Below are 26,729 nucleotides of genomic sequence, written 5' to 3'. Positions count from 1 at the left end.
TGATCAGACATAATTACGTTTGATTTTTATTAATAACAGTTTGCAAAAAAATAACAATAACAAACAACAACATATTCCAGAGTAGAAATAGTATATTTCATGGTAAAGGTCTGGGTCCTGTTTCCCTCTTAGCATTAAGAACATTTAAACATGGAGAGAGAGCTCAGTGTGAAGCTCGCTCAACCATCTCAGACTTGTCTTAGTGCTACGAAACATTTGGGAAACTGGTCCTAGACTATTTTGTAACCCGAAAAAACAGGCTGGATGGCTCCCTCCTCAGTAATTGAACGATAGGTGGCAGTATGCAACTAATCAGCGATAAGAAAAAAACGCAGAAAAAGACAATTGAGCTTCATGAGATGAGCTTTCAGCTCAGGAGTCTATAAACAGTTGACACAATTCCACTTTTCACTGTGGATATCAGCGGCGTCCATTCTGAAAAAAGAAATAATATTCCAGTTAAATGGTGAGTCTTTTTCCGAGCACTCAAATAGGCAGTCGCCAGTTGCTGAAAATGCTAGTCGTTTAGGCAAGATCCCATATGTTCCGCGTTTTACCGTGTCCCGCGTGTAGGTACGTAAACCGGAAGTTGCGTCACTCACCGTAATCAGTAATCAGGGGTAATATAATATAAATATAAGTAAATATAAACAATAGTAAAAGGAAAAACCTAAATTTTCCATAGAGACAAATGTAGGACACTCACGTCAAACTCACTGAATATGAAAATTAAATAAAAGAAACTAAGAAAATAAAGTTTTTAAGAGATAAAATACTAGCACTACAGCACTAGCACTATAAAACTGGGTACATACAGTGGCATGAAAAAGTATTTGCCCCCTACAGATTTATTTTGTTTTTGCTTTTTTGTCATACTGATATTTTTCAGATTATTAAACAAACTTTAATATCAGACAAAGATAACCTGAGTAAATATAAAAATCACTTTATAATGGATAATTGTATTTTACTAAAGGAAAACAAAACTATCCAAATCAATCCAGCCCTGTGTGAAAATTATTTGTTTCCTAAATCTAATAACTCTTGGCGGCAATAACTATATTCTTGCTTTAATGATGACTGGTAACTAGTCTTTTAGGGCTGGTCCGAATAGCGTTTTTTGAGCTCCTGATTGGTTTCGAACATTTGTTTTTAAAAAAGACTGATTAAAAACAAATTAAAGTAAATAGAAATGCAACTTACGGCCCCCTTAATCCACTGCAAAATTTTCCACGGACCCCCGGCCCCGAAAAAAAAAGATTTCCCACCCCTTTCGGGTCGGGCTCAAGGCTCAAGAAAATGGTCTGTGATAGGCGTCTGTTTTTTTTTTATTCACCCTGTTCTTATTTCTCATTAAATATCTACTAGAGACAGATTATATCTGTACAGTATAATTTATTTCACTTCAGCCCTGAATGGAGTGCATTATGTCTCCTGTGCTCTGACCGATTAGACGTTTTCACCCCAGATTTTTTCTAGTTTTCACCCCGGAATTTCTGCTGCCCCACATCACGGCTTATGCTCTGTGTACACAGGCCAGGAGTGCCGCTGCTTCTCGGCTTCTCCACTGCGCAGGCCGGCCCAGTAAATTGCTGTTTTTGTGTTTTCGCACTTAGGCTATTTCCTTAAAAATAAAATACAAAAAAAACATTTGTTCAGAAAGTATTTTATATTCTTAAACATAGTTAATTATATTACAGTACCAGACAGTCATTGTAAATTATGTTACTGTTCTTCGTCTATTTCGGTTTAATGATTGTGCAGTACATAGCAGTATTACTGATTTTGTATTTTTGCACTTGGGCTATAAGCTCAATATAAAATTGTTTGTTTGTTTGTTTACAAATTATTTTATATTCTTAAACCATGTTAAATTATATTAGATTAGAGGAAATTAATTCAGACATCATTCTTGTAGGCTAGGCTTTTTGTAACTGATTATCTCCTACTGTTTCCACATTACCCCTTACATTTTATTATATAAAAGTTATATAAAAGTTTTTATCATGTATAATAGAGGACTGATTTTGTAAACCCACTCCTGATCGCTCCAGCATGTTTTTGTCCCGTTACCGCTCCTGCAAAAAAACGCTTCTTTTAATCCCGCACCCGCATTTTTGCCGCTCCCTCCCTGCGGTCCTAATAGGAATTGTGCTTCAAATTTACTTATATATTTATTAAAACAGCAATTCAGCGCTGAATAGAGCTGTCACGTTTCCTACCACAGTCCAAACACATGCCGTCAGGTGAATTGGAGATGCTGAAAATCTCCCATCGGTGTTTGTGTGTGTGTGTGTGTCGGTCCATCCTCCGCTTTTTTCTTTAGGGTTTTTTGTTGCTTGCATGAGAATCATTGCGTGATTGTTACAATTTTCTTAACTATTTATTAATTTGCTCCCGCATCATCTGGATTGATTAAACTCCCGCTCCCGCCAAAAACAATTCAGTTCGCGAGAACAGAAGTGTGATGTTAGAGTGAGGTGGAACTCTGGAAAGAAAAAAAATCGAATATCCGAATACCAAAATTAAAAAGCGAATAACTACTCAATGAGCTAATATCCGAATACCCGAATATTCGGGTCCAGCCCTAACATCTTTCACATCTCTGTGGAGGAATTTTGTTCCACTGTTCTTTACAGAAATGTTTTAATTCAGACACATTTTTCAGCAGAAACGTCCTGTTTAAGACATACTTCCATACTTCCCAAGATCTGGCAGCCATGCTCCCTTATTCTGATAACATAGCAAACAGTCAAGCAGTGTTGTGCCAGTTCATTTTACTTTTTTCGTGAGATATTCAAATTAATACTTTTTTTCACACTACAAGCTAGAAATCACTATCCGTTCTTTGAAACTGCTCATTGTAGACATTTGCTCATGGCACTGCAATTGTGGGTTTCTTACCAGGTGATGAAAATGTTCATAAGGAGAATCGGTGTCTGTCTGTGCATCACTTCCACTAGCCTTTTTTTTTATTGCAGCGCTTTCTCTCACTCTCTCACTCATCATTGGTCTCTCTCTCTCTCTCTCTCTCTCTCTCTCTCTGTATCTCTCTCTCTTTCCTTCTCTCTCTCTCTCTCTGTATCTCTCTTTATCTCTCTCTCGCCCTTGCGCTCCAGCCCTACGCGCTCCAGCCCTCCAGTCCTCCGCGATTCATCAAGGGTAACGTTGTGCGGAAGCCAGTATGTTATTAACTAACCAGCGTTCATTTACAGTGATGTCTGCCGTTCATGACACATAATGTGAATTAATTCACGTTCAAGTTCTTTATAAAAAAATGTGTTGCGTTCAGTTCAACGTTCACGAAAAAAATGAGCGTGTTCAATGAACGCGTTCTTTTGAACAACACTGCAGTCAAGACTGAGAAGTGAAGAGCAGCAAGTGTTCATTTTAGGCTGCATTATAGCATTTTTCGATATTTAGGTTAACGGTGTGTTGAAAGGCTGCATAGTAGTTTGAATAGCCTCTATGCTGTGGTTCAACATGTTTTAAAAAGCACTCAAACAAGAGAAATAACAGATTTTATTTAAGCATGACTAAAGTAAGTGTAAAAAGTATAAAAGTACACTGTAAAAAGTGAAGCATGGAGCTGTTCATTCAAGCTAATAAATATGATTGAACACATAGTACAATTATTGACTTTATTGTGAAACTCAACCTTTTTGAATTTTGATGTGTCAATTTTGATTCAGACTAAATTAATTACAATTCTGAAGGAAATAAACCAAATGTTTTGGTTCCACTGAAATCATACTCGAAGAAAAGAGATAAGGATGTAATATTTTTAATTTGAATCAAACATGAATTGCGCATGCGCACTGTGGAGCACGGGAGAAGTTGTAGAGAAGTGCTTCAGAGCACTGAGGGAGAGAGGGAGAAAGTGCCTGAACGCGCTCGCGAGATAGCAACGCATGCTTATGGTATTGTGGCGTCGGGACTGGAGGGGGGGCGGAAGGAATTATGGGAGCTCACCCTGTCGGGGGAAGTGGGTGTTTTCTGCATGTTTACGTTACTGTTTATTCCAGAGTTTCATGTCATGTTTTATTATCACTGTTCTAGTATTATTCATGTAGTTATCAGTTATGTGGTTGTTTTGTGTAAGTGCCTCACCCTTTGTGTGTTTTCTGTGTGTGGGAGTGGGGTTAGCTGCGTTGGAGCTGTAGTTAGTTTCACTTTCAAAAGTGGAATCCCATGTAAATCCAGCTCTTAGTGTCCTCCTCAGAGCAAAATAAAAAGAGCAAGAGAGCACTGAAACGAATCTCGCTGGTAATCCGTCCTCTTCCACGCCACAGTAACTTCTGGAACTTCTGAATATGCTGCCATGTTTTTTTTTAAGTTCGGTTCAATTTAAATGTATTAGTTTGGTTCCGAAACTGAAATGTAAAGAATTTAACTTGGGTCAAGGTGAATAATTAATATTGGGTCGAGTGAAGTAATATGGTTTATGTCAAAATAAAATAATCAGGTTGTAACAATTGACTTTATTTAGATTGAGTGAAGTCAAATAGTTTAGATGCAACAAATGGACATCAATTTTTTTAATTTGAGCAGGGCTACACTTTTTACAGTGTAATATTAGCAAAAGGTATGCCCACACTGAATAAGAGTAAAACATTGTTAAATGCATTTAAGACAGTTGCATTGCATTAATTCATAAAGCAGCCCTGTTTGTAGCCTGATACAAATACGTTATAGCCAGTGTTCTCAAGTCTCACCTTTTGAGCGTGTAACACACGCACCTCAGCGAGTTCACACGCTCACATGCCACACATGGTATTTCTCACTCTTGCCAATCCATCGGCTGCATATTATAATGTACATACCTGTCAAGTCTCCCGTTTTGGCCGGGAAACTACCGTATTTTACTCCTTTTTCCCGCCCTCCTCCTGTATTAGTATTTTCCCGTAAATTTCCCGTATTATATTAAAATTGAAAAAACTTTATTATTGATGTGACTGACCGCTGTGTTTCTTAACCAATCGGGGTGCCGGTTCAAGGAGAAAGTCCCGCCTTTCAGAAGAAACAGCCAATTAGCTTGCTGGTTTTGCGGAGCGCGGCTGAGGGTCAGTGTGGGTCAGCAGTAGTTGGAGCAGCTGACATTAAATCATATCTGGATATATGGTGATTTTTCTAAAAGAAAGGTACCGGAGCAAACCATGTAAACTGTGATGAGATGTTTCTGATAGCTGGTTAAAAAGACTCGTCTCTGAATCAAAACACACAAATCAAACCCACTGTGTGGTTAATAAATTACAGCTTGTGAATTGTTAACTTTGGAATGAGTTAGATAGATGGTCAGGGTTTGAAAAAAATCTCTCTATATATAATGTTCAACCTGCCCTGATGTACCAGATCAGCCAATAACTATTTCATTTTTAAACTGTTTATTAATTTATGATTACAGGATTTATTGTAAGCTATAATGAATGAAAATTCATTTAGCTAACTAGTTATCTAGAAGATGTTGTGGACAGCCAGAATTTAGTACAGTACTTAATCTTAATGTTTGTTGTTTAAAGCAATTTCTTAACCATGATCACTGCCCTAAAATTGGGTTTTCCAGCAGATCCATCTAATCAGCTAATAAACAATAAACTTTTTTTTTAATAGTTTAGGGTTAGTTTTAGGGTTTGTTAGTGTAATTTGGTGTAATTTATTATTTAAAAGGGGCAGAAGATATGGTTGAGCTGGAGAGAGAAAAAATGTGGAGAGGACTGAAATTAACTGAACTGATCAGGACTGGACTGAAGTATCATATAAAGACTTCATGTTAATATCTAGAAAAGATTTTATTTAGGCCTTATTATAAGAATTACATAGGTAGGAATATCCACAACACTTTAGTATCAACAAAGATAGACCTATTACATTCTGATAATCTAATTGTAGTTTGTAAAAGGTTCACAGGAGGTTATTTTAGATTTCTTGTGAACCTGTCTTAAAATGTAAGGGATACTGAACCTCGGTTGGGCTAGTGGGATGGCTCGAAGTGGGCGGCGGAAAATTTCCCTTGTTTTTAAATCCAAAACTTGACAGGTATGAATGTACTCTCATTGAGCCAATCAGAATATAGATCGCTCTGTTGTTAGGCAGACCTAGTCAAAGAGGGTGGAGTTTCAGTCAGAGTGTCAGGCACGAAGAACTGTCCGATTCGAAAGTTCTGAAACACAAGTCGGTGAACAACTGAAGAAGAACTGTGCACCCACCCTCCCACCCCCCGTTTAACAACTGAAGAAGAACTGTGCGCACACCACACAAACTTTATTAGCAGAAAAACAGCTAAATAATGTAAAAAAAGATACGCCAGTAACTTAAACACGGTTTCCTTTACAAAACTAAATATTTTAATAAATAATTTAAGCCATAAGAGCCAGTATTAAAATCACCCACAATTCCCTTCTTTCTCGCAGCTGGGAACAGCGAGTTAAAGTGACAGTATTTGAACACCCAGCGTGTTTCTTTGGTACCGTATGAGCCGGTGTTCTCTCAAATTGTCCTACCTTTTCAAACTGTGCTGCCATAATTTACATTTAACTGTAAAAATATAACAGAGGCACTATTTTAGGGCATGTACCCAGTGAAATTCCAGTAGATGTATGCTATTAGATTTGGATTGCAAAAGTGATTGTATGGCAAAGTTATGGCAAATAGAGCTTATTACAAACTGCTTTTGTATTTATTTATGATAATAATTGTAATTTTTAGTTTCCATTTACACATTTGTGCAATAACAGTGCATCCAGGTTGTTTAATGCACATAATGCCACCCTAAAACAGATTAATTATGAATAAAAAACACAAGAAGCAATTAAATTGTGTAGGTCAGCGCATGTGCAGTACCTTTGGGAAGCATATATTGATGGGTAGGACAATTCAACAGAACACCGATATACCACCCATCACTACACTAAACTTCTTATATTTAATATGTTGATGATAAAATATGCTTCTCTGTAACCCCACATACATAGTCAGTTGTGCTCCACTAATTATGACGGGCTGGTCTAAACCAAAAATGCCAGGGCCGATTTTTTGTCCCAGTCCAGCCCTGGTTTAAGATCATCCACAGCATCTCAATCAGACTTTAACTAGACCCTCCAAAATCTTCATTTAGTTTTTTTAATTAATTCAGAGGTGAACTTGTTTGTGTGCTTTGGATCATTGTCCTGCTGTAGAACCCAAGTACACCTGAGCTTGAGGTCCCTACGGAAAAGATGGCTGGATATTCTTCTTCAGGATTGTCTGGTAAACAGTGATGTTATCCTGTTATTATTTGTATTAACCCTCAGTTCTACAGTGTTACGGTTCTGTACAGACGCTTGCAGTGCTGCCTCTGTCCTGAAGATGTCACCATTACCCAGATTTAGAAGTGCATACATCAGAGTAAAGGCCATGGAAATATTTACACATTAACTATATGGCACTTAATCATAACATACATCACATATTTTTTTTTTTTATTATTCAGCACTAAATACTGAATGTATATTAGTCATGTATATAATAAATACTACTAGAAGTGATATAAAAATAAATAAATTAATATATAATATAAAGCTTTAGCTGAAATGTTAAATAACATTAAAGGGCAGGATATATACAGAGACAAAAAAAATGAATAGAAACATACACACTAAACTTACAGTCAGTAATTTACAAAATATAGAAATGATATAGCAGTCTGTAATGTAAGGGTAAAAAGTAAGGTTTAAACTGTATAATATGTAATATGAGTCAGTGTGTCATATAATACTGTAATACTGAGTATGTAGTATAAATGATTATTGTGTTTATAATAATTCAATAATAATAATAATAATTCTGATTTATTGACATTATAAATTTATTGAAACACTTATTTTGTTAAGTTTGGACAAAGGAAGAAATTGGGTTTTAGTGAATACAGAAAAGGATGTATATTAATAAATGAAAGTTGAGAAGAACATGAAATATCTTGTGGTTATACCGTCTACATAAAAGTTAATGAAGACATATTTCTTTAATTATTTTAAGCCTTCATTCACCACCATGCTTAACAAACAGAAGTTATTTTCATGAAACTCTGCATCCTTTCCCCACAAGTACAGTACAGGCCAAAAGTTTGGACACACCTTCTCTTTTTAAATGCGTTTTTTTTATTATCATGATTATTTACATTGTAGATTCTCACTGAAGCATCAAAACTATGAATGAACACATGTGGAGTTTTATGTACTTAATAAAAAAAGGTGAAATAACTGAAATAACTATTTCTTCAAAATAGCCACCCTTTGCTCTGATTACTGCTTTGCACACTCTTGGCATCATTCTCTCAATGAGCTTCAAGAGGTGGCCACCTGAAATGATTTTCCAACAGTCTTGAAGGAAGGAGTTCCCAGAGGTGTTTAGCACTTGTTGCTCCTTTGTCTTCACTCTGTGGTCCAGCTCACCCCAAACCATCTGGATTGGGTTCAGGTCCGGTGACTGTGGAGGTCAGGTCATTTTTTGTTAAGTACATAAAACTCCACATGTGTTCATTCATAGTTTTGATGCCTTCAGTGAGTGTAAGAATATGGAGGAGTTTTGCCATATTATGTTCATTGTTCATTGGATTAAAAGGTTAATCTGTGTGTTACTAATCAGCATTTTAACTTAATCAGTATGTTATTCAAGCATTTAGCATGATTCATGATGATTCAAATTGTGACTTAGAATGTACGTACATTGTGTCCTTGTGCCTAAAGCACAAGGCCGGTTTTCTCCAAGATAGCGTGGTTTATGCCACAGGTGTCTGGAGATACGCCTCACTCTGATCCTAAATCCTGGTCCAAATCAAAACCCTGAACCAAATTCTTACCTTGACCTTAACCTCAGTTCAAATGCTGGTAAAAATCCTAACCTTGATCTAATCTTTAACCTTAGCTAGATAGCTAATCCTAAACTCTGGTTTGTTTGCATTCTGAAACACTTCTGTGGACGGTTCAGACTTTCAGATCAATGACAGAAAATTGAATCAGGCATTTGTCACCCATTAAACAATAAAAGAAGAATAAGAGGTGTTGTGTGTAAATCCAACTCTGCTTTGCAGGCAGATGCGTCACTTAGCAGTATGGGTCAGAATACGCTTGTGATTCTGGATCTACTGTAACTGTAGATTAACCCTTATTTATAAACAGAAATAAAAGGAATCCCAGGGGAATCTTTTACATTCGTTCTGCTGAACGATAAACCAGCATTCGAGGAGAGACAGATTCAGAATTCAGCTCAACACCTGAAGAAATGACAGCTCGCTGACCGTACAACATTCTACAAACCAATTAATGTCCAGTATAGCGAGACTTTACCCACATAGGTGAAGACAACAGGATGTAGTAAAGTCAAGTTTTAACAAATCTGGAGATATATAGAGATATGACAGATCTTATGATAGAACCCTAATAAATCATGGTACTTTTATTGTCCGTATTTAAGTACATCTAAATGTAAATCTTTTTCTTCTTTTACTCCAGTGGAGGTCTAAAGGGAGGAGTTTAACTGGAGTAATATGTGATGTTGTGTATCTGTACTGTAACTGCAGTACAGGGTGTGTGTAGTTCCTCCAGCACTGTGAGCTGCTGAGTGTAGATCTCTGGATCTAGGCAGCACTACAGTACTGACTATAGTACTGTACAGTATCTACAGACTAGAGGAGGGTTTAGACTCTGGAGTCTAGTCTTACTCGCTGGAGAAACTTTCTGAGTGAACAGTTAAGAGCTTCTGTAAGAGTGATAAACGCTATAAATGTAAATCTATATATAAAGCCCTGTTTTCACAGTCAGACTGATAACAGTTCCAGTATTTCCACAGTTCTACAGACTGAACTCGCTCTGTAATCCTGATACATCACTTCTGTACACTAAGAACACGCGTTATTTACACTCTATTTTATATAAAGCTAAGAAGGAGAGGAACTCCAGGCTGTAAAAGCTGTTTAATCTGTAGTTTATAAACTCTAAACTCACCTTCTGACTCCTGCTGCAGAGCTGAGGCAGATTCTACAGGGAACGCCCCCTTCCTGAAGGTGTGGCTCCTCAGGCAAGTTTACCGTAATGAACAGATTATAAGCTCCCTAGAATTAATCCCTACTGAAAGAACTGCATTACTGGATTCTGCTTTATACAGTATAAAGTTTTACGGTTTATACTTATCTGGTGCTGGTTTAGATAGTAACCCAGTCTGGCCAGGCAGACCAGAAAAACAGCATCCAAAATATAAATTATGCTGCTCTGTTCTGGTTTGGTTTGTTCAGAGAAACAGCCCATATGGAAAAAAATGTATGTAAATTAGTGGTGTCAAAAAACCCCCAAAAAACTAATTAATCACATAATCAAATTAATATGTAATTAATCACACATTTTCTTCTGTAAGACTAAGCTTTTCATAATGGGTATTTAAATGGAATAAAAGGGATTAGTGATAGAAACATTTAGATTTGTATAATAAATATTTGGATTAACACAACAATATTCTATGAATAAATCATGTATAAAATCATGAATACAATTTTTAATATACTGGCAGCTTCTTGTTTTAACTGCCTAATATAAAGTGTCAATGTTGACAGCCCTAATAAAATGTATTCATAAAATATATTAGAAAAGAATGAAATGCCCAAAATATTACGTTTCTTTAATATACTATAATTGTTTGAAATACATTTTGCAATTTAAGAATATATTTAAAATGTATTTCACATATAAAGGAATACATACATTTCTATTCCATGTGGGTTTAATGTAAATAATTTTCTAACTGTTTTTCTTTCCCATATAGAATATAAATATACAGATCTGTCACAATAATTACATTATCAGATTATTGTACAAAATGCAGGCATAACCTCAGTAATTGTGGCTGACCTCAGAACTGCTCTCTGTGTTTATATAATAAGGAAATCCCATTATAATGAATTAGGCAGAAAGTTAATTCCGCAGTTTGATTTGTTTGAACCTTCTTAATAATTATAAGTTTATTGTTCTTTTCAAATAATGTTTATATGCATTAATATGCTGTTATATTATCACTATCATTATCTGGGATAATATATCATACACAATGGTAATTGTGACAGACCTAGAAACATACATAAAACACATTTATAAATACATTTAAATATTAAAACAACTGATACATCTGCTTATATTGTATTTTGCCTATAAAAATAAATGCCCAAATATTTATTGTTCCGAGTTTAGCAGAGATAATTCATATTAATCGCAGCTACACTGCAACAATTTTACAGTTATCTGAATTATACGTTCTGTTTTTAAAAATATATCTTTATTATTATTATTATTATTATTATTATTATTATTATTATTATTATTATTATTATTCTGCAGTATATTTCTTTCCTACAGTCACGTGACCTGATCCACCACACAGTGAACATCGCCCTTTAGTGGCACCAAGAGAATTACTTTATAGCAGATTCACTAACAGGAGGATCCAGACACTGTCCAGTCCGGATCTGGACCAATAATCAATAAACTATAGAACATTATTTAATTTTAACAGAGTGTTTCTATTTTAATCAACTTCTATTTTATTCAGTTTTATTTTGGAGGTTTTGGCGCATTCTGCTGATTGAAACATGCCACAACACCCCCTTACACAACATTCTCACATAGCTTATCCTATTACAACACTGCTATAAGAATGAAGAGGAGGCAGCTCAAATAAAAATAACATTATTATTACTGTTATTATGAATAATACCAACAACAATATTAATTAGAATAATACGTTATTTAATATATATTGATAGAAATAATATGATTAACAAACAAATACATAAACAATTATAAATATAGTGATTCATTTATTTGCATGTATTTAATATATTGTAAGTAGTACCAGTTATATAATAATAATTATAATAATAATAATAATAATAATAATAATAATAATAATAATAATAATAATAATAATTGTTATTCTTATTATTATTATTCTTAATAATATTTAATTGTTTTGTTGTTAAGATGTTATTAGTTTTTATTAATAAAATAATGGCCAGTAAAATCATAATTATGACTAAAATGTTTATTTTCAGGTTGTAAGTCAGTAAAAGTGAAGTAGATGGAGCATGATAATTAATACTAAATTAATAATAATAAATAGAAAAACAGAGACTTCTCCTAAAATACAGTAAAACATCTGAGTGACAGTCTCTCGGACCAATGAGAGCACTGCGTGGGCGGGGCCTGACCTGAGCTCTGATTGGTTGGTGTTACAGCGCGGTGTTACAGCGTGAGCTGATGTGAAATTTATAGGGTTTAATTTCCACATTCTGAGCATTATTTCCTGAAAAGCTGGACTGTTGGACTGAAAGCTGAGGACTTTTCTCTGAGCTGAACGTTTTAAAATTGTCAGCGGTGGGGGGTTTGGGTGTGGGAGAGAGATACGTTTTAAAATCGAAAATTTGTTTTGGTTTATACAGAGAAACAGCCAATATGGAAAAGAAATGTATGTCTTTGTGTCAAAATAAATCTAATTGATAATGGGTATTTAAATGTGAATAAAAAAATCAGTGTTAGAAACACTTAGATTTGTATAATAAATATTTGGATTAACACAACAATATTCTATGAATAAATCATGTATAAAATCATGAATACAATTTTTAATATTATGGTAGCTCCTTGTTTTAACTGCCTGATTTAACGTGTTAATGTTGACAGCCCTAATAAAAATGTATTTATAAAATACATTTTTAAAAAGTATGAAATGGCCAAAATATTAGGTTTCTTTAATATATAATTGTTTGAAATACATTTTGCAATTTAGGAATATATTTAAAATGTATTTCACATATACAGGTATACATACATTTCTATTCCATTTGTGTTAAATGTAAAAAAACTGTATTTATTTCCCATATATAATATAAATATATAGATCTGTCACAATAATTACATTATCAGATTATTGTACAATATACAGGCATAACCTCAGTAATTGTTGTTAACTGCAGAACTGCTCACTGTGTTTACATAAAAAGGAAATTCCATTATAATGAATGAGGCAGAAAGTTAACTCCGTTTTAAAACAGCAGTTTGGTTTTTCTGAAACTGGAGAATTATTTTATTTTTAAGTGTTGCTATTTTAATCAGCTTCTATTTTATTCTTGAGGGTTAATTTTATTTTATTTTTGATGTTTTGGCGCCATCTACTGAATAAAACATGTCACAACATCCAGCAATAATATTATAGGAAATGATATGATACCAAAAAAAACAAATTAATAAACGATTATAAATATAGTGATTCGTTTATTTGCATTTATTTAATATATTTCAACAAAATAATAATAAGAATACAAAGTAAAATGATAAAATGATAACTAATTCATCATTGAATATATAACGGTAATAATAAAATAATTAACAAATAATATTCATACACATTAATAATTAATTATTGAATATATGTCAGTAATAAAATTAACAAACAAAAAATAAAGAATTATTGTCATTGTTTGTATTAATTTAATATTAATATTTTTGTATTTATTTACTACTTTGTAAGTAATACAGGTTGTAATAATAATAATAATAATAATAATAAGAAGAAGAAGAAATATTAATTATTATTAATAATTAATTATTTTATTATTATTTTCATTAATATTACGTACTGTTAGTCATATTTGATCATTTTGTTGTTAAGGTTTTATTTGTTTTTATTAATAAAATATGAGACAGTAAAATCATAATTATGATTAAAATGCATACCTGTCAAGTTTTAGATTTAAAAATAAGGGATATTTTCCTCTGTCCACTTAAAGCCGTCCCACCAGCCCAACGAAGGTTCAGTATCCCTTACATTTTAAGACAGGTTTAAAAAAAATCTAAAATAACCACATGTGAAACACTTACACTACAATTAGATTATCAGAATCTGAAATGTTGTGGACATTCCTACATATGTCATTCTTTTAATACAGCCAAATTAAAAACCCTTTTCTAGATATTTAAAAATAAGTTAAGATTTCATGTCTTTTTTGGCATAATGCACTCTTTTATATGATATATATATTTTTTTATTTAATGGATTTAAAATTGAACAAAGGGTGCACAAATTCTACAAAATGACTGTAGGTGACCTAAAAAATAGTATCATGAGCTTTTACTAAAAGGACAAGGACCAGATATATTCCATCAGTAAAAATTAGTCCTAATGGGCCTACACAATTAATAATTTTTAATTAATACTTCTTTCTTTTGATCACTCCTGATCAGTTCAGTTAATTTCGGTCCTCTACAAATGTCTAGTTAAACTGAGTCACAAACTTCATTTTTATAATTTTAAAAGGTTTAATCTGTGTGTTTTATTTCGGAGACGAGTATTTTTAAGCAGCTATCAGAAAAATCTCATCATAGTTTCCATTAGCCTACCGTTACATTTCTTTTAGAAAAATCGCTGTATATACAGATAGGTTTTAACATCAGCAGCTCCGACGAGCTGCCTGAACTGAACTTGAACCGCGACGGGGGGCTTCCCCACACTGACCCTCCTTTGCAAGCTGATTGGCTGTTTCTCCTGAAAGGCGGGACTTTCTCCTTGAACCGGCTCCACGATTGGTTAAGAGACACAGAGCGGTCAGTGCCCTGTCTCCTCAATAATATATATATATATATATATATATATATATATATATATATATATATATATATATATATATATATATATATATATATATATATTATTTTAATATAATACGGGAAATTTACGGGAAAATAATAATACGGGAGGACGGCGGGAAAGAGGAGTAAAATACGGTAGGTTCCCGGCCAAAACGGGAGACTTGACAGGTATGAAAATGTTTATTTTCAGGCTGTCAGTGAGAGTGAAGCAGATGAAGTGTAATAACTAATAATATATTAATAATAATTAATAGAGAAACTCTAGGCTGCTAAAAAAATCTGAGTGACAGACTCTCGAACCAATGAGAGCACTGCGTGGGCGGGGCTGTATCACCGTGACCTGAGCTCTGATTGGTCGGTGTTACAGCGCGAGCTCTCTCCTGGGTTAGAGGAGGGTTAGCTGAAACTCCTCCGTTATGATGTGAAATTTACAGGGTTTAATTTCCACATTCTGAGCGTTATTTCCAGCGTGTAGATCAGGTTTATTTACAGTATCAGTAAGATATCAGTGCAGTATGAGTGTTATTCTCAGTTCTGAGCTCCATGTGAGGGATATTCAGGAGTTGGACTGAAAGCTGAGGACTTTTCTCTGAGCTGAATGTTACTGGAGCTGAACTGAGGAGCTGCTTCACGGGTTAAATTCTGTCTTTAAAAGGTGAGGAACCGGATACTTTCAGGAGTGGAGCTGCAGAGTGAGTTAGACTGAGTCTAAACTCATATCTAGCTGTATCTGTGGGTCAGTCTGAGGGGGAAAGGGGTTAGCGTTAGCTAGGGTACAGTTAGCCGTTCCGCTGAGGCGAATTTTATCATTTTCCCGCGCTTTTCAGCCCCAGCGCGAGACCCCCTTTTCCCGCGCTTTTCAGCTCCAGCGCGAGACCCGCCCTCACAGAGCGTGCTCTGCTCTCAGCAGTGCAGGTTAGCAGCCACAGCTAATCCCACACAGCACTAAACACTGCTTTAAACACTATGGAGCAGTTTCACACGCTGGGATTAAGCAGAGTCTCGGACTAAACAGTTTTTAGAATGGAGATTTTCCTCTTGGACTTAATCCCTGCCCGGGATCCCTGGTTTAATTAAAAGCACAATAAAATGTGTACATTTTAAACTTTATTTTATTTAGTAGTCTTTCTAAAGGAAGGAAGTTTCTCACTAAAATCCACTAAAACTGTAATAGTAACCTATTATAAGTTATTATGATTAAGTTTGTCATTTATTAAACACGAATCAGGTGATGTATTTGGTATGAAGCATTATGCTACCATGCCTGTAGATTATTTATTAAGCTTTTGTATTTTCAGATTTTATCTTGTGTAAATGTGTATCTTAGTAAAAAACTTTTAATAAATGTCATGTAACATTAATTCAGAATTCTCTCACTGAATAAAAAAAAAATATTTAGCAGAAATTCAGCCCCACTTTTCAGTCTGGGTCTGAGTGTGGTGAGACAGCGATACAGGTCTGAGTTGAACCACCAGGAGTTAAATATAAGAAGTTACCATATAGAATAAATTACTCTGTTGGATATCACAGTGATGTTACGAGAACAGATAAATTATTATTAAAACTATTTGTCTATAACTGGATGTGCAGCAGTGAGTAAGTGAAGAATGCAGGGAGTGGGGAACTGTATGTCAGTTTAGGTTAAGATGCTGCTGCTTTAGTTACGGTAAAAAGTAATGTTATTTTTTGGAAAACATAACTGTATAGTTATGTTCTTCAGCCCCATTAAAGGCACTGTTTCTTCTCCTTTAGCTCTGCTTTGGTTCCTGCTGCCACAGAGAACTGATGAACCATCTAAAATCAGGTAAACATATTTAAATTAAAGTTTACTTTTAAAGAACTTTTATTCTTGTTCTTCGATTTAAGAAGCTAAAGTTATTTTAACTGGTGTATAAGCAGCAGAGTCACTGCTGTTCCATTTAAAGTGGAACCAGGTTTCTTTAGAATGGAGTATTGTACATCCTTTTCTAATTATATAGAGCAGAATTTTCCTTTTATACTCTTACACCGATCAGCCATAACATTAACACCACCTTCTTGTTTTTAAACAGTTTTTCCTAAGCTTAACTGTTCATGTAGAATCACTTAGTAGTTATACATATTTTCATTTTATTATTATTTTTATTTTACACAGAGCAATTATTATTATTTGGTTGGTGGGTAATAATTCTCGACACTGCTGGTGGTGTATGAGGTGTTAGTATGTGTTGCACTGGTGGTACGAGTGGGTAAGGTATAGTAGGGTTGAAGTTTTAGCTTTATTAAATGAACACTAATCTATTTTTTTTTTCAATTTGAACAATATCTGCTTAAAATGATGCATAGAAATTCACTAAATGTAGGTAAATATCTTTATTTTACTCTGCTGTGAGAACCTAAAGGAGTATTAAATTACTGTTAAACCTTTTTAAAATGCTATATCAGTCAATCACAATCAAATGCATTTTTACAGTGGAATGAAAATAATGTTTAAGACAGCATCTGTTTTTATAGTCATATGACCTGATACAGCACACAGGGCACATCGCCCTCCAGTGACAACAAGTGTGAAAAATTACTATAAACCAGATTTCACTAACAGGCAAATTCAGATATTGTCCAAAGCCGATCTGGTGTTACTTTCTAAGCTTTTACCAGTTTAGAGGCCCAGGAAACTTACAGCCCAATCACACATGCTGTAAATATCAGAAGTAACTCTGCTCAGCCAATCAGATCTGTGCATTATGGAGAGCACTGCAGCACACATGGTGAGGAGATAAACAGCAGTTTGAAAGGAAAGTGAGTTAAAGGAGAGTTAATTTACATTGTGTGCTCTAAAAAGGGAAACGTGGAACTTAAGTAATTTATTAAAAATTAAGCAACTTCTGAGTTTATCCTCCCCAGGAGCATTAGTTCTCTTCTCTCACTGAACAAACGGACGTGAAGGAGCGAGATATTAAGAGGGAAAGAAAGAGAAAAGAGAGAGAGAACAGGGGATTGGCTGTTTAAATGTTAGAGTTTTATTCTAAATTATAAATATCTAAATTGTAAATTGGTAAAAACTGTTTAGATGTTAAAATAAGTTAAAAAAAATAAATAATAATAAATGTGTTGTAATATGTAATGTTTTATATATATATATAACTTTGTCATTGGCAAAAAAAATATGCAGTTAAAGTAATAATTATCTAAATCTGGATGCTGGAGGTTCAGTAAAAAGACGAAGCCGCTGTGAATCTAGTTAATGAAGTGTTAGCAGCACTATGGTTGCTGGAGTAGAAGAAAAAATCTGCCTCCTACATCAGTTAAATCACGCAGTGTGTAACAGGAGTGTTCAGGCTTCACTGCAACATTTACTGATATCTGTGAGCAACACTGCTGCAGTGTGTAGCACTGTGACACAGGAAAACAATATAACTGCAACAGTACAGTACGTACAGCACAGCTAAACATTTACATCTTCATCACCCTGTTTTAGAGATCAAACCGGGAGAAGAACAACACACAACTTCTCACCACATCATTTAATCAGCCCTTTACTGTAGAATCAGAGCAGGATAAAGATATAACTACATCTACTGGGGTGTTTATCACTGCAGACCTGGCCTCATACTGCAACACTGACAACAGGAAAGTGCTTGAGCCACACTACAAAATCCCCTCACTCTCACACTTCAGTACGAAGATCATGCCAGATCTTTATAAACAGGAAGAATCTGTGACATTTGTGATCCGTTACCCCACTATTACTGAGGGATTTTATGTGAATAGGAATGGAGGGGAGGGGAGAGTATAAAAACAGGACTAAGAGGAAACAGTTAAACTACAGATTGAGAAAAGGTTTTGAGAGTGTAATTTTATAAGAAGTAAAGTAGTTGTTTCCTTTCTGCAGTGATGACTTAAATCCTGGGTTTCAGCGTCTTGTAACCAAAAATGAGTGTTTAGCTTTTTGTTACAGACTCTAAATATCCTCAGAATATTCAGTTCTTTATACTGCTTGTATGTTATTAAGCCTGACGTAGCAAAAAAGTAAAAACATATTTACTATTATTATTTTAAACATTTTATTAAATTTGAAAAAAAAAAAAATTGTCAGTTATATCCTCCAGATGCTATTATAAATGCTGCTGTGAATGCTAAAATTAAGAGCTAGCTGTTAGCTATTTCTTAATCCATTTTATAATCTAAACACTTTTCTCTTTTAGTTATTTTTTAATATCAGTGTGATAATGGGCTACAGGTAAATTTGATTGGACCTTGTTCTATATACTGTTGACTGTTGATGTTTAATGTGGGTAAAATGTGGTCCAACTGGTTTTAACTGGTTGTCTGCTTTTCTTAAGAAAAGAAAATGCAGCCAGTTCCTCATTCATTCCAGTGGAGTATGTGTACAAATCTACAAAATGCTGCTTAAAACAATCCAACCTGGCTTATTAGGAAACCCAGTGCTGACTGAATCTGAGAAAAACAGATTGAGTTATTTTAACTGATTTATATTAAATATTTAATACTTTAAATTGATTGATTCTGCTAATTATTCTGAATTATTTGTCCGCTGACATTTACCATAGATTTAGAGATATTGACACAATTCCAACTCCAGATTGTTCCGTCTCATCAGGAGGGGCAGTATGCATGTTTTTTGGTTTGATGTGTGTTTTCATAAAACTGATTTCTAAATACTTAGCAAACAGCAAAGCAACCATCTGGTTTTGCTACTTATCAACAGCATTGCCATTTTTGTCAGCAAATGCAATTTTCGATCATTTTATTTACTAATTTGAATTAATTTTTATTTATTTCATTTATGTTAGTATATTACTATATAGTACTGATGGTTAAATAAGTAATATAAGTTGTGAGAGATTGGCATATCATTATCTAATCACCTTCAGTGCGACTTAGAATATTTAACTCAGTATTCAGTGCTGCTTTCATATTGTGAGCGACACAGTGTGTAAAAGGAGACAGATCTACATGTTCATCACTACAGAGTGTGATTAATTATACTCTTTTCAGTCTTGTTTTGTTTAGAATTTAAACCTCCAATCAGAGACCACTCAGCAGTTAGACTGGTGTGCAGTAGTGTAACTACAGACCACACACCACCATTGATCCAACTAGTGACTACAGTATAGATTAGACTAGAAATCACTAACTACTGAACACAGACTACTTATCCTCTGCATTACTGAGATTTAGATCAAACCGGTTTTAGAGAGGCTGTTCAGTGATCCACACCCACAGTGATTTGATCTCACACTCAGTAATGCTGTAAACAGTCTATCACTGACATTCAGGAGGTGAAGATATCGTTTCTTTAATATCACACACAGTGTCCTGAAATATAAAGGTAAGGAATAACTCCTGATTATTAATTTATGCTGTGACTAATATTTACTGTATGAACTTTGTTCTTACTCAGTCATTTAGTTTTAATAGAGTGTTTTATTTGATTTGTTTATTTAATTATTTTTTAGAAAAAAATGCTGAGCATTGTTTGCTTTATCCAGAAAGTGAGAGGAGAACCTGTGTTTTCTAATATAAAAAATATAAGACCCAGTGTACAAGACAGAAAGTTTTTTTGCTGATGGTGTGTTTGTTATTTTTGGCAGGGTGCTCTCATTCCTTGGATATGTTTCAAGTTCTGACTTGAAGGCTGTTTTAGGGTCTAAAGTCACCTGATCATTTTATTAATTATTGTGGATTATATCATAGACAAGTAGACAGATCAGCTGCTGTGACTTTATCTGTGCTGTTGTCTTTTAGTTTCTGAAAAACCTTGTTAAATTTTAGCATTTATTTACTGTTTTTTACATGCCTCAAATATAAACCACAAAGCAATGCAATTCAAACTACTGACCGAACAGCACTGCACATCCAACTACTGACCACACAGCACTGCAGATCAAACTACTGACTACACAGGACTACAGATCAAACTACTGACCACATAGCACTGCATATCAAACTACTGACTACACAGCACTACAGATCAAACTAATGACCACACAGCACTACAGATCAAACTACTGACCACACAGCACTACAGATCAAACTACTAACCACACAGCACTGCAGATCAAACTACTGACCACACAGCACTGCAGATCAAACTACTAACCACACAGCACTGCAGATCAAACTACTGACCACACAGCACTACAGATCAAACTACTGAACACACAGCACTGCAGATCAAACTACTGAACACACAGCACTACAGATCAAACTACTAACCACACAGCACTGCAGATCAAACTACTGACCACACAGCACTGCAGATCAAACTACTGACCACACAGCACTGCAGATCAAACTACTGACCACACAGCACTGCAGATCAAACTACTGACCACACAGCACTGCATATCAAACTACTGACTACACAGCACTACAGATCAAACTAATGACCACACAGCACTACAGATCAAACTAATGACCACACAGCACTACAGATCAAACTACTGACCACACAGCACTACAGATCAAACTAATGACCACACAGCACTGCAGATCAAACTACTGACCACACAGCACTGCAGATCAAACTACTGACCACACAGCACTACAGATGAAACTAATGACCACACAGCACTGCAGATCAAACTACTAACCACACAGCACTGCAGATCAAACTACTGACCACACAGCACTGCAGATCAAACTACTGACCACACAGCACTACAGATCAAACTACTGAACACACAGCACTGCAGATCAAACTACTGACCACACAGCACTGCAGATCAAACTACTAACCACACAGCACAGCAGATCAAACTACTGACCACACAGCACTGCAGATCAAACTACTGACCACACAGCACTGCAGATCAAACTACTGACCACACAGCACTGCACATCAAACTACTGACCACACAGCACTGCACATCAAACTACTGACCACACAGCACTGCAGATCAAACTACTGACCACACAGCACTGCAGATCGAACTACTGACCACACAGCACTGCAGATCAAACTACTGACCACACAGCACTGCATATCAAACTTCTGACTACACAGCACTACAGATCAAACTACTGAACACACAGCACTGCAGATCAAACTACTGACCACACAGCACTGCAGATCGAACTACTGACCACACAGCACTGCAGATCAAACTACTGACCACACAGCACTGCATATCAAACTACTGACTACACAGCACTACAGATCAAATTAATGACCACACAGCACTACAGATCAAACTACTGACCACACAGCACTACAGATGAAACTACTGACCACACAGCACTGCAGATCAAACTACTGACCACACAGCACTGCAGATCAAACTACTTACCACACAGGACTACAGATCAAACTACTGAACACACAGCACTGCAGATCAAACTACTGACCACACAGCACTGCAGATCAAACTACTGACCACACAGCAATGCAGATCAAACTACTGACCACACAGCACTGCAGATCAAACTACTGAACACACAGCACTACAGATCAAACTACTGACTACACAGGACTGCAGATCAAACTACTGACCACACAGCACTGCAGATCAAACTACTGACCACACAGCACTGCAGATCAAACTACTGACCACACAGCACTGCAGATCAAACTACTGACCACACAGCACTACAGATCAAACTACTGAACACAGCACTGCAGATCAAACTACTGACCACAAAGCACTGCAGATCAAACTACTGACCACACAGCACTGCAGATCGAACTACTGACCACACAGCACTACAGATCAAATTACTGACCACACAGCACTGCAGATCAAACTACTGACCACACGGGGCGGCACGGTGGCGCGGTGGGTAGCACTTCCGCCTCACAGCAAGACGGCCTGGGTTCGATTCCCGGCTGGGGCGACCCGGGTCTTTCTGTGCGGAGTTTGCACGTTCTCCCCGTGTCTGCGTGGGTTTCCTCCGGGTTCTCCGGTTTCCCCCCACAGTCCAAAGATGGCACGTTCAGGCTGATTGGAACTTGATTGAAATTGCCCCTTAGGTGTGAGTGTGTGAGTGAATGTGTCTGTCTGTGTCTGTCTGCGATGGCTTAGATCGTAGAACCTTGTGATTAGACAGTACCTTTCCTGCCGCGAAATAGCCGACGAGCTGATGTGGCGTTAAACTCGACTACCCAACCCCAACCCAACTGACCACACAGCACTGCAGATCAAACTACTGATCACACAGCACTACAGATCAAACTACTGACCACACAGCACTACAGATCAAACTACTGACCACACAGCACTGCATATCAAACTACTGACCACACAGCACTGCAGACTGGAATACAATCATTTTTTTACTGGAACCGTAAAGAGAGAAACTTTTCAGAAGCTGAACTGGAGCCAAAGAATTTGGACATTACACTGCAATCAGCATCAACACGCACACACACACACACGATAGTAATGTTGTGCCTGAGTTGTTGTCTTCGTTTATTTTAGTTTTTAGTGAAACCCAGAACCAGTTCTTGTTATTTTCTAATGAAGATACAGATATAGAGTCTCTCTCTCTTTCTCTCTCTCTGTCTCTCTCTCTCTCCCTCTCTCTTTCTCTCTCTCTCTCAGTGTCCTGAGTTACTCCTGTGTGTGGAATGTAGTTTGTTGGAATCTAATAGCAGTTTCTGTAATGAAATGTAGATGAAGTTCAGATAAACTCTTTCAGTTCTAATCATGATCTAACCTGATCTCACAGTTTATCTGTTAACACAAACTCAACACCCCCACACACCCCCGCAGGTTTACGCAGTAACAGGTAATGAAGGAACTCATTATCACTGTAGATCTGACTGCTTTAATTCCAATAGCTCAAACATTAAATATTAATTATTTAAAACCCCTTTACATTTGGAAAGTGTGCAGTGTTAGAAAAGAAAGACAATGGAATCTATTTTACAGTTTATTTAAAACAAACACAGAATATAAGTACAATACTGACACATTAATAGTACAAAAATATTACGTTACCTCAGTAAATCAGTGACTTTACAGAGTGATAAGAGAAACCCTGACCTGTGGGAAAGTAGTTATTTTCGGTATCGTTTGCTTGAGAGGGTTTACACAGCATCCTCTTAAAACTACAAGGGCTGTGTCTGTCGTCTGTGATAATAAATAATACAATAAAATGTGAGGAATTATTTAATCATGTTTAACTTATTATTAACTTAATCAGTTGTCATTTACACACTATTCACACATTATAGCACCACAACACACATTTAATATTATTGCTATCTTTTACACCTGATTCGGTATGACACCTAAATTAATAAGGGACCCAGTGAAAGTAAGCAGATTTTACACAGAGTCCACACTAATAATTCCATATTTACAGGATAAACATATAACGTAATATAAATGCTAACGCTGTATTAATAGTTGGGAATCTCTGATTTCCCCTGTTTAATTGTTTATGTGATCTAGCTGCTGTAGAGCAGTTTCTGTAGAGCAGCATTCTCCTGTAGCTGTGTTAGCATTAGCAAGGCTGACCTAAAGTATCCAGTTAGCATCTGTCTGTGTGCGTGAAGTAAAAAAAAAAAGTTTATTAAGCGGCTAAAGTAACGTGCAGTAACGGGGTGTCGGAAATGGTAATGCCGTTATAGTGACAGTCAGAGTAATTAGTTAGATTACTCATTACTGAAAAAAGTAATAACAATAACAATAACAAATTCTACTTACTTAGTTACAGTCCACCACTGGCTATCATTACTGTTTTCACTGCATTTAATTATGGCCAGGCCCGTTGCAACAAGGCAAGCAAAGCAATCATTTGCTTGGGGCCCCCAGACAATGACAACGCAACGACGATTTATGTGGCCCTTTAAATTCCGTTATTATCAGTAGAGGCAGGTACACTGTTATTGCAATCTCCCCCAGGGGCCCCTCACTCTAGCTGCTGACAGTAGCCAGCCAGCTTCCAGCCAATTTATACTTCCACCGTCCCTATGCCAAAGCCCAACGTGCACTTCCCCAGAAATATACAGTTGTGGTCAAAAGTTTACATACACTTGTAAAAAAACATAATGTTATGGCTGTCTTGAGTTTTCAATAAGTTCTACAACTCTTATTCTTCTGTGATAGAGTGATCGGAACACATACATGTTTGTCACAAAAAACAGTCATAAAATTTGGTTCTTTCATAAATTTATTATGGGTCTGCTGAAAATGTCACCAAATCTGCTGGGTCAAAAATATACATACAGCAACATTAGTATTTGGTTACATGTCCCTTGGCCATTTTCACGGCAACTAGGCGCTTTTGGTAGCCATCCACAAGCTCCTGGCAAGCTTCAGGTCGAATGTTTGACCACTCTTCTTGACAGAATTGGTGCAGTTCAGCTAAATGTGATGGTTTTCTTGCATGAACCCGTTTCTTTAGCACTGTCCACATGTTCTCAATGGGGTTTAAGTCAGGACTTTGGGAAGGCCATTCTAAAACCTTAATTCTAGCCTGGTTTAGCCATTCCTTTACCACTTTTGATGTGTGTTTTGGGTCATTGTCTTGTTGGAACACCCAACTGCGCCCAAGACCCAACCTTCGGGCTGATGTTTTTAAGTTTTCCTGCAGAATTTGGAGGTAATCCTCCTTCTTCATTATCCCATTTACTTTCTGCAAAGAACCAGTTCCACTGGCAGCAAAACATCCCCAGAGCATAATACTACCACCACCATGCTTGACAGTAGGCATGGTGTTCCTGGGATTAAAGGCCTCACCTTTTCTCCTCCAAACATATTGCTGGGTGTTGTGGCCAAACAGCTCAATTTTTGTTTCGTCTGACCAGAGAACTTTCCTCCAGAAGGTTTTATCTTTGTCCATGTGATCAGCAGCAAACTTCAGCCGAGTCTTAAGGTGCCTTTTCTGGAGCAAGGGCTTCTTTCTTGCACGGCAGCCTCTCAGTCCATGGCGATGTAAAACACGCTTGACTGTGGAGACTGACACCTGTGTTCCATCAGCTTCCAAATCCTTGCAGACCTGCTTCTTGGTGATTCTTGGTTGACTCTTGACCATCCTGACCAATCTCCTCTCGGCAGCATGTGATAGCTTGCGTTTTCTTCCTGATCGTGGCAGTGACACAACTGTTCCATGCACTTTATACTTGCGTATAATTGTCTGCACAGTTGCTCTTGGGACCTGTAGCTGCTTTGAAATGGCTCCAAGTGACTTCCCTGTCTTGTTCAAGTCAATAATTCACTTTTTCAGATCCACACTGAGTTCCTTTGACTTTCCCATTGTAGCTTTTGTAGCTGAGTCTAATCACTGGGTCAAATGAGCCCTATTTAAATGGGCTCATGAGAAGTCAACAGCTGTAGTCAATCAGAATCACTTACAAGAAGTGAAGAGGCCATGACATGAAGCTAATTTGATTGACACAACTCGCTACATCACCAAAATTGACAAATTTTGTTGCTGTATGTATATTTTTGACCCAGCAGATTTGGTGACATTTTCAGCAGACCCATAATAAATTTATGAAAGAACCAAATTTTATGACTGTTTTTTGTGACAAACATGTATGTGTTCCGATCACTCTATCACAGAAAAATAAGAGTTGTAGAACTTTTGAAAACTCAAGACAGCCATAACATTATGTTTTTTTACAAGTGTATGTAAACTTTTGACCACAACTGTAACTGCGATGCGGACAACAGCAGCTGTGATTGGTCTACTGAGCCACCCACACATTCTCTCTCCTTTGCGGTTTAAAGTGCAGAGCTATGTAGAGAAGCAGACGCACATACGCAGAAGGCCGAAGACTCAATTCCACCAGATGGACGTACGTTGCATCTGCGCTGCGGTATGAAAGCAGAGCCAATACATTTCAATTCTAGTCAGGGTTTGTGTCCGCAATGCACATGCATTTGGTAAATGCTTCCACTGCATAGGGCACTCGCACAGGCTATGACATAGACAATGTGTTGACTGAACGTAGAGTTATAAATTGGCCTAAAGATGCCTCGACTGATGAAGGTAGAGTGAGATTCCCTCACTGAGCTGTTAATGGTGATCTCTTAAATATCCTTACATATAGTTATAAAATGGTCACATATTTTTAATGGACTATATTTAATATGCAATTTGCACTTTCTT

General features: G+C 36.3%; 2 protein-coding genes across 3 annotated transcripts in view; one reads left to right on the top strand and one right to left on the bottom strand.

The window, feature by feature from the left end:
- The window catches only part of LOC125789956 (telomerase protein component 1-like), a 265,125-nt gene that overhangs the window by 140,424 nt on the left and 97,972 nt on the right, over positions 1-26,729 (bottom strand). The window contains exon 1 of one of the 2 annotated variants that reach the window (XM_049473063.1): positions 9,981-10,027. The exons of the other annotated variant lie outside the window; for it this stretch is intronic. The gene's annotated coding sequence lies outside the window, so the exon portion shown is untranslated. Of the gene's footprint in view, positions 1-9,980; positions 10,028-26,729 lie in introns of those variants that run through there. 2 annotated transcript variants of the gene reach the window in all.
- The window catches only part of LOC103029144 (ribonuclease inhibitor), a 254,739-nt gene continuing 247,887 nt past the window's right edge, over positions 19,878-26,729 (top strand). Inside the window, exon 1 of the mRNA XM_049473055.1 lies at positions 19,878-19,998. The gene's annotated coding sequence lies outside the window, so the exon portion shown is untranslated. The remainder of the gene's footprint in view (positions 19,999-26,729) is intronic.

The sequence above is a fragment of the Astyanax mexicanus genome, unplaced genomic scaffold (assembly GCF_023375975.1).
Source record: "Astyanax mexicanus isolate ESR-SI-001 unplaced genomic scaffold, AstMex3_surface scaffold_33, whole genome shotgun sequence".
Lineage (NCBI taxonomy): Eukaryota > Metazoa > Chordata > Actinopteri > Characiformes > Acestrorhamphidae > Astyanax > Astyanax mexicanus.
The sequence above is the reverse complement of the archived record's forward strand: the minus strand, read 5'-3'. Positions and strand labels throughout refer to the sequence as shown.